The following is an 8,960-nucleotide window of genomic DNA, read 5'->3' on the forward strand; positions in this document are numbered from 1 at the left end:
CCAGAAGTGAATAAAACTGACACACCCTTAGTATTTGCCTTAAAAGCAGCCAATGGGCTCGAAATACCATATACTGGTTATGCCGTTATGGATTTCGAAGTGGAAGGTGTTAAAATACCAGGAAAAGGGATTGTAATTGTGAAAAATGATTGCTCCACGCACCCTGTCATTGTGGGGATGAATGTGATCAGTGCATGTTGGGATGTTGTCTTCACCAAAGGCAAGTCTGCTTCAAGTCTGCTTCTCTTCCCCAGACATTCCAAGCTCACAGAGCCTGGAAGGATGCTTTTGCTATCTGCCGAGAGACTGTTGCTACTCGAACTGATGGATTTCTGGGTTATGTCTGGCCTGCCAGCCGCAGAGGAGTTCGGGTGCCCCCAAATTGTGAAGTTACAGTCTGGGGCCGAGCACGCGGAGGCAAGGGCGGAGCAGAACGTTTGGTGTTGGTGGACACTTTACCTGGGGATAAACCCTGGGGAATAGCCAGAACTCTAGCTGTACTTAAAGAAGGAAGACTTCCTATCAGACTTTGTAACCCCCACCCGCATGAAGTCATTATAGGTCGCTACCAGAAGCTGGGTCAGCTGTACCAGGTGGAGGATTTTGATGTACAGAGGGACAATGACTTTAGTCTGACGATGGGATCTGATGGCGTGGTGGAGGTGGGTGTGGTGGAGGCAGCTGGACCAGAGGAGCCTGCAATCCCTGATGAGGAGGTGAGCCAATTAACCAATTGTATGGATTTGACCCCACAGCAGAAGGCAGAGCTGCAGGCCCTGCTTCAGAGATGGCGGAAAGTGTTTGCTGTGGATGAGGAGGACTATGGAAAAACAGATCTGGTTCGTCACCAGATCCACACAGGTGACACACCACCTATTAAACAGAAGTATCGTCCATTACCACCACTGATGTACCAGGAGATTAAGACACTACTCACCGATATGTTGGATAAGGGGGTCATTCGGGAGAGTAGTAGTCCCTGGGCAGCCCCGATTGTGTTGGTGAGGAAGAAGGATGGTAGCTGGCGGTTCTGTGTTGATTATAGAAAACAATGCAGTAACTCACAAAGATGCCTTCCCATTGCCACGAATTGAGGAGACCCTGACATGTTTGACCAGAGCAGAGTGGTTTTCGACATTGGATCTTGCCAGCGGATACTGGCAAGTAGAAATGGACCCTCGGGATCGTGAGAAAACTGCTTTTACCACCCCTCTGGGTTTGTTTGAATTCGATCACATGCCTTTCGGGCTTTGTAACGCCCCCGCCACGTTCCAACGGTTGATGCAGTGGTGTTTAAACAGCCACCTGTCAGAATCGGTGTTGGTTTATTTAGATGATATAATCATCTACTCACCTGATTTCTCTACTCACCTGCAACAGTTGGAGAGTGTCCTGCAGAAACTGTGGCAACATGGGCTGAGACTGAGGTTGGACAAATGTAAGCTGCTTCAGCGGCAGGTAAAGTACCTCGGGCATCTTGTTGATCAACATGGGGTGAGACCAGATCCCGAGAAAATCCAGGCTGTCCAGGACTGGCCTGTTCCATCTACCACCCGTCAGGTCAGAGCCTTTTTAGGCCTAGCAGGTTATTACAGGCGATTTGTCCCCGGATTTGCCAAGTTGGCTCAACCTCTGCATGCCCTTCTAATAGGGCGTCCTTGCCATAAAAGATCAGACACGCAGATTCAGTGGTCCGCCAAATGTCAAGAAGCATTCGAAATTTTGAAGGCTGCCCTCGTGAGACCCCCCATTTTGGCCTATGCTGATTTCTCCAAGCCGTTCGTACTTTACACTGATGCTAGTAACCAAGGTTTGGGCGCTGTGTTAGCCCAGGTACGAGACGGCAAGGAACATGTGGTTGCATATGCCAGTAGGAGTCTACACCCCACAGAGCGGAATGACGCCAACTACAGCTCGTTCAAATTGGAACTTTTAGCCCTAAAATGGGCAATTACAGAGAAGTTCAAGGACTATTTGACAGGGGCAAAGTTTGTGGCGTATACAGATAACAATCCAGTTGCCCACATCCATACTGCCAGACTGGGGGCAGCAGAACAACGCTGGGTGGCACAACTGGCTTCCTTTGATTTTGAAATCAAGTACAGGGCGGGAAAAGAAAATACTAATGCTGATGCCCTTTCCAGGTTTCCAGCAGATTGCCAAGCAGCCCGTGCAACCACCTGTAACGCCCTCTCAAGTGAGCGACAGGAGCCTTTGCCACAGATGGATGACTGGAAGGACGCTCAAGAACAAGATGGGGAACTACAAATACTGAAGCAGTACGTGGTTCAGGAGACACTCCCTGATGCGGGGGTGAGAAGAACGCTGCCCAAGTCTGTGCAGAAGTGGTTGCACCAGTGGAGAAGGCTTCGGCTTCGTGGGGAAGTGCTCTGTAGGGAGGTAATGGACACCAACACCAATGAAACATTGTTCCAAGTCCTCTGCCCTGTAGGAAAGCGGGAAGAGGTGTGGAGGAAATACCATGAGGCGGCTGCACATGCAGGTGTGGAGAAGACGCTGTCCAGAATACGTCGTTTCTTTTTCTGGCCCGGCATGGAGAATGAGGTGCGTGGGTTCCATCTAGGTTGTGCTGCCTGTAGCCTGCGAAATAGAGATCAGCCTAGAGCCCCACTAAAGCCTATTGTGGTCTCGTATCCTCTGGAGGTTGTGGCCCTGGACTACCTCACATTAGGGAGGCCCACAGACCGATATCAGAACATTTTGGTTATGACTGATCTTTTCACACACTATGCTTGGGCAGTTCCCACTAAAGATCAGACCGCACAGACGACAGTACATGCCCTATGGACTCATGTGATCCAGCCTTTTGGCTGTCCTGCCAGGCTACATTCAGATAGAGGGGCTAGTTTTGAGTCTGCACTAATGTATCAGTTATGCAGGTGTTATGGCATCACAAAGAGTAAAACCACACCATATCATCCTGCTGGAAATGGAGGGGTTGAACGACTGAACCAGACACTACTGCATATGTTGCGTTCACTTGAGGCAGAGAGACAGCAGAGGTGGCCAGAACTCCTTCCCGAGCTGTTGCAGGCATACAATAACACAGTTCATAGCGCCACAGGGTACGCTCCATCATACCTAATGTTTGGGCGGCATTTGAGACAGCCAGTGGATGTTAACCTAGGAGTGGAACAGGGATCACTTTGTAATGATCTTGGAGGATGGGTTAGAGACCACCACCAAAAATTGTCTTTTGCTTATGAAACAGCAAGGAAAAATATGGCGGCTGCTGTCAACCAAAACAAGAAGGTCTATGACAAAAGGGCACAGGCTCCGCAATTAGCACCAGGAGAGAGGGTTTGGATTAGGGACAGGAACAGGCAGGGGCAAGGAAAGTTGCACCCAGGTTGGGCCTCAGAACCACATGTTGTAGTGGAAAGAGTCGGGTATACAGGTGTGGTGTATAAAGTGCAGCCAGAGAAAGGGGGAAGAGAGAGAGTCCTTCACCGAAATGCATTAAAGTTATGCACCACCCCAGCAGTGGACAGTATCCAACCGATAGATGAGGTAGGCCCAGGGGTTGAAACGGTAATTGAGCCTCCATTCTATTGTGTTATGCCCAACGTGCCTATTTTGCAGCCTGAAGGACTGCCAGAACTTCGGCGTTCCGCAAGGTCTAACCTTGGTCAGCCACCAGCACGTTATCGGCCACTGGAGTGATGTATCAGGGACTGTCACAGTTAAAATGTGGGGGGATGTCACACAGTGGAATGTGTGTTTTTCTGTTGCTTTAAATTCTTTTATTAATTGTTGGAATTTCTTAACAGTTTTGTATTATTGCATGATTTTGTCGTGTGTTGTTGGTTTTATGGGCCTGTTTAGTTTATATTGTTTTTGCCACTGTTGACATGACAAGTCACCTGAAGAGGTGGGCGTGACTGGGAGAGTGCACCAGGTGCGCATAGTTAGCGGGCTGATAAAGGGACGAAGCTGCAGAACTGCAGGAGGACAGAGGAAAAAGAGACCAAAGAAACCCGAAGGCAGAGGGACTGGACTAATAGGTGGACGTAGCACGGAACGCGTTGGATTGCAGGAGGACCGGTTCATCCCTGGCGTGCAGCGACAACGAGTGGGAGCAACACCTTTGAATGACAGCAGGGCAGAGGTTGGACCTCTGCCTGCATCCGTGAGTAAACGGCTTCCTCTGTTGTATGCTGGGTGACGCGCCGTATGGGCCGATCCTACGAGAAAGAGTTTGCACTGCGCCAGTACGGACAAAAGTTCTGCCCCAGTGTTCTGTCCTTGTCAGGGAGGAGCGGCGAGAGCCCCCGGGAGAGCACGCCTGAGACGAGTGCTTGCTGAGAGCGACCAGAGACTGGAGTCGGACGCTGAAGCCGGGACGCCGCCTTTCCCATCCTGTTCGTGACATTGTGGATCTGGGAGGAGCCCAACTATCTTTTGGGATCTTTTTGAAGAACGTTTTAAACTGTTTTTATGGACTCAAACTCTTAGTTGTATATTTTTAGACGGGCTTTTATTTAGTTAATAAAAGGGGTTGCAGGCAAACTTCTGCTCTCTGGTGTCTCTGTCCCTCTGGTTTTGCACCCTCGCTCCCCACCTGTGTCGTTGTGAACCCCTGTGTGACGCTGGAGCTTTGCCGCTCCGGCGTTGCCTAGGTTACAGATACACAGTAAATTTAGTTCACAGTAAAGATGTTTGCTTCAGTTTAATTATCAGCTTAAAAAACTACAAGGACGATGTTAAAATACAAACAGTTATATGTTATTTATCGTGATATTTATCAAATATTGTTATATATTGAGAAAAATATGTGTTTAATTATAAAAGAGAATTAAAATATTAAACATTCAAAAGTGTTGAAAATTGGTTCCGTTAAGTACCGGTATCGATTCGTAGGTACCGGGAATTAGTACCGAAACAATTCAGATGTCAAAGGTACCCATCCCTAGTTGCGGGGTGGGGTTATTTGAATAGAAGAGTTCCCAGACTCTTTCTCTGTGCAGAATTAAACAGAGGAGGAGTCTGGCAGGCCAGCTAACATCAGTCAGGAGAGACACACCAGAGGTCTTTCTTCTCTTCATCTGATTTGGTTTGATACAAGTTTTCAAGTGTCTTCCCTTTTTTGGGTGATTTTGTGTCTCTTTGCGCAGAGCTGTCATTCCTGCGGTGGAAGGAAAGTTCAAGGATTCGTCAGACAATCAGCAGGCCTCGGTCTCCGCGGCTCGGATCCAATCATCCTGACTGAACTAATGGGAATGAGCTAATGGCCTTAATGGGTCAGAACCAGTGGCACTCTGCCAGCTTATTCAGGTGGTTTCATTAAACACATCACAAACACTTTTTCTGTGGCTTCAGGTTAAAAACTCAATGTGGATAAACAAAGCAGAAGCTGCTCTGACAGCTGCAGCATCTTTAATGAAAGCAGATATTTTCCTGTTGGCTGCTGGTCGTTTCTTCCTTCGGACACCTACAGCAGCTCAGACGTACCCGTCACTGTCTCATTTTAATATTTTCAATATGCTGAATGAATCAGGAGGGAAATCACATTCATAAACTACTGAGTTTCCTGTTGGTAAATATAATCTTGTCCATTATTTACGTGGTAAAACTGGGAAATGAATGATTGTGCGGAGCCTGATTTGTATGCAGACTTTCACTGAATTCATACATTTCAAGCAGGACTGTAGAAGAACAAACGCGATGCGTTACAGAGCACGCAGATCAGAGAGTAAGTCATTAATTACCAAGTCAAATGAACAGAGACTGGTCTGGTCAGCGGGCTCGGTAAAACATTCATATATTTGTCTGCAGAGATTTACTTCAGGTTTCTGGAAATGAGTTAATTCAGCTGAGTCAGTTCTCACACTTATTAAATGCTTGTGGCTGTAATCTCTCCCTCAGCCCAATTAGGAGTCAGGATTCTGTACGAGGCTGTGAGGCTCATCAGTCACTAAATTAGGGGAAAAGTTGGTGTTGCTGAGAAGAAGCTAGACAGTGGTTTTAACCCAGAAAAGCCTTTTAAAACTATAATCTAGTGTTTATTTAGTAGGCTTTTACAGAAAAAACACAATTCTCTACAGCAACTGCAAAGACTGTGAGAATGGCTTTGTAACGGGTCGATTTCTAACCAAATATAACTGAACCTCAATTCTTTAGCATATTTGTTCCAATAATTTATGTATTTTCATGCAACTTTCGTTTGTTTATATTATCGGAAAGGCTGAAGCTACCAATTATTTTATTGTTAAATATGCTATAGAATCTTAGGTCAAGTAACCGAGTATTCTATTTGACGGCGTTTTAAGTGAAACGAGACTGTGGTCTGTTGCTAAAATATGAAAAAGGTTCAATTATTTTTATTAAATTGGTGTTGTCTAGTTCCCTCTTTGGGCTGCACAGTGGTGCAGTGGTTAGAGCTGTTGCATTGCAGCAAGAAGGTCCTGGGTTCGTTTCCCGGCCTGGGATCTTTCTGCATGGAGTTTACATGTTCTCCCTGTGCATGCGTGGGTTCTCTCCAGGTACTCCAGCTTCCTCCCACAGTCCAAAAACATGACTGTTAGGCTGATGTGTGTGTGTGTGTGTGTGTGTGTGTGTGTGTGTGTGTGTGTGTGTGTGTGATTTTTTGTCCTGTGTGTCTCAGTGTTGTCCTGCGATAGACTGGCTCTCTGTCCAGGGTCTACCCCCGCCTGATTGCCCATTGACCGCTGGAGATAGGCACCAGCCCCCCACGACCCTACATGGACAAGCGGGTTCAGAAAATGGATGGATAGCTCGGTCAAACTGTCCTGGCTGCACTTCTATCTACGGATTATCCATCACCGGAGACGCGGAATCTGCTATAAACCATCTTTAACCTGACCTAACCTTACCATATGTTGACTTCCTTTGCCTCCACATCAAGACAAGGAGTTTATCACGTTCCAGGAGAATCATTTATAATAAACTCTTTTTACTTTTAAATCACCAAAGGTTCATTATAAATGTATTTAATTACTGAAATGAATTATTATTCTGTGGTTAATAATTATTTATGATAATCAGTAATGTTTAATCATGACAAGTGTATTATTCGCATCCTAACACATAGTCTCCATGTTAAATGGTAACCTTGCACTCACATAACCTTTTGTCACATGACAACCCAGAACTTTCTGTCTCTGAGAGGGCGTGTTCCAAGGTATGTTAAGTCCCACCCTCTAACATGCCAAAATCTAATCATTAGAATAAGATTACCGGCCGTCTCTTAAAACCTAAACTACTCAGTTCAAGTTCAGTTCTTGAGCTCACCAAAATTCTCTCCATGGCGACGAGGGTCCAGAGGATCGAGTCGGCCGTTCAAAAACCTCTACTAAAGCTTTTCTGTCACTCCGATTGAATTGCTTCAACAGAAACGCCATCTGCAACAAGCTGACGCAAAACTCCTCCAGAGTTATTTTTTAAGACGCAAAACCATCCACCTGTGTCACATGCGGCACCTCTAGGACCAGAGAGTCGGTACCACTGGTCTTCCCTACCGGACCGGGTACCTAGAGGCTGATCAACATCCTCCCTTGACCTCCGGATCTGAACAGAGGGTCGTCTGAATGGTGAGGTAGAGCACAGATTGCGTCTGAATGCCTGTTATTAAGAAATAATTTAGCTTAACTGCAAACCAAATTCTTTTTCCCAGAACGCGTTTTTCTCTCTCTAAGATAAAACCTTCTGAGACCTACATTCACATATCCAAACACACACATCATTTTTAGATTGATCCATTCACAGGGTTGCTATTTTATACCAAAGTATTTAATGCCAAAGCTTTTATAAATTGTCTTTCATAACTTGTCTTTTAAATTGTCACGGTGTAAATTGTTAGTAATAAAATTCTTAACTTTTTAAACTTGGCTCTTCCTTGAAATAAACACAGAGTGGTGTATATTGATCACTGAACGAACAAAGATCTTTAGATCTTCTGAATTAACAAATAACATTTGCTATTAAATTAAATATTTAAAATTGAATATTAATGTTTTGATTGAACATAGACCAAGCAAGTTGGTGTATGAATTTACATTTATCATATACATATATCCGTATATGTATACATGCATGTAAATTTCATTCATTAATTTGTTTGATCTTTCTAAGGAATTAAAACATAAGCTGAAAAGCAACAGACTTTAATTCCTAAATATGTAGTTTATCAAGGTTACAATTTAATTAACAATTTTAGGTTTGTATTAATATCACTTATATTGGTTTAATTATAATTTATAAATATACCCACATATAGTCAGTCGAATTTAATAATTTTCATTCAGATGTTCAGTAGTAAGCTACTGGAAATGCTAATAGCATTCATTTCTCCTGGTAATAATGTAATGATCAGAAACAGAGTCAGAAGGTTTTATTGCCAAATGTGCGAGAAATCACAACATTAGGAAATTGCTGCGGTACTTGGTGCAAAAAAGACAAACAAAAAATAGAAAAAAGAAATAACCACAGTAAAAACATAATAACAAAGAGAAACGGCTACTATATACAAGTCAGTGTACATACTGGTCAGAGCAGATCAGTTCAGGTACAAACACAACACAGGGTCATGTGACTGAAACAGTGGCTGGAGTGGGCAGTTCTAGGACTGTCATTCATGAGTCCAACTGCAGAGAGGAAGAAAATGTTTCTGTTGGATAGAGGTTCTGGTCTGAATGGACCTGAGCCTCCTGCCAGATGGGAGGTGGTCAAGAAGACTGTGTCCAGGATGACACGGGTCAGTCACGGGTCAGTTGTGATCAGACCTGCATACCTCAGTGTCCTGGAGGTATACAGGTCCAGTTTGGAGGGGAGTTTGCAGCCAATGACTTTCTCAGCAAAGCACCCAATGATGACAATGACCGTTTATCTATTGTGTTATGTATGGGTTGACAACATAATCCAATCTAAATTATATTCAAGCATAGAAGTGTTTGTGAATTAAATGGTACAATCACTTGCCA

Source organism: Nothobranchius furzeri, chromosome 5 (assembly GCF_043380555.1).
Source record: "Nothobranchius furzeri strain GRZ-AD chromosome 5, NfurGRZ-RIMD1, whole genome shotgun sequence".
Lineage (NCBI taxonomy): Eukaryota > Metazoa > Chordata > Actinopteri > Cyprinodontiformes > Nothobranchiidae > Nothobranchius > Nothobranchius furzeri.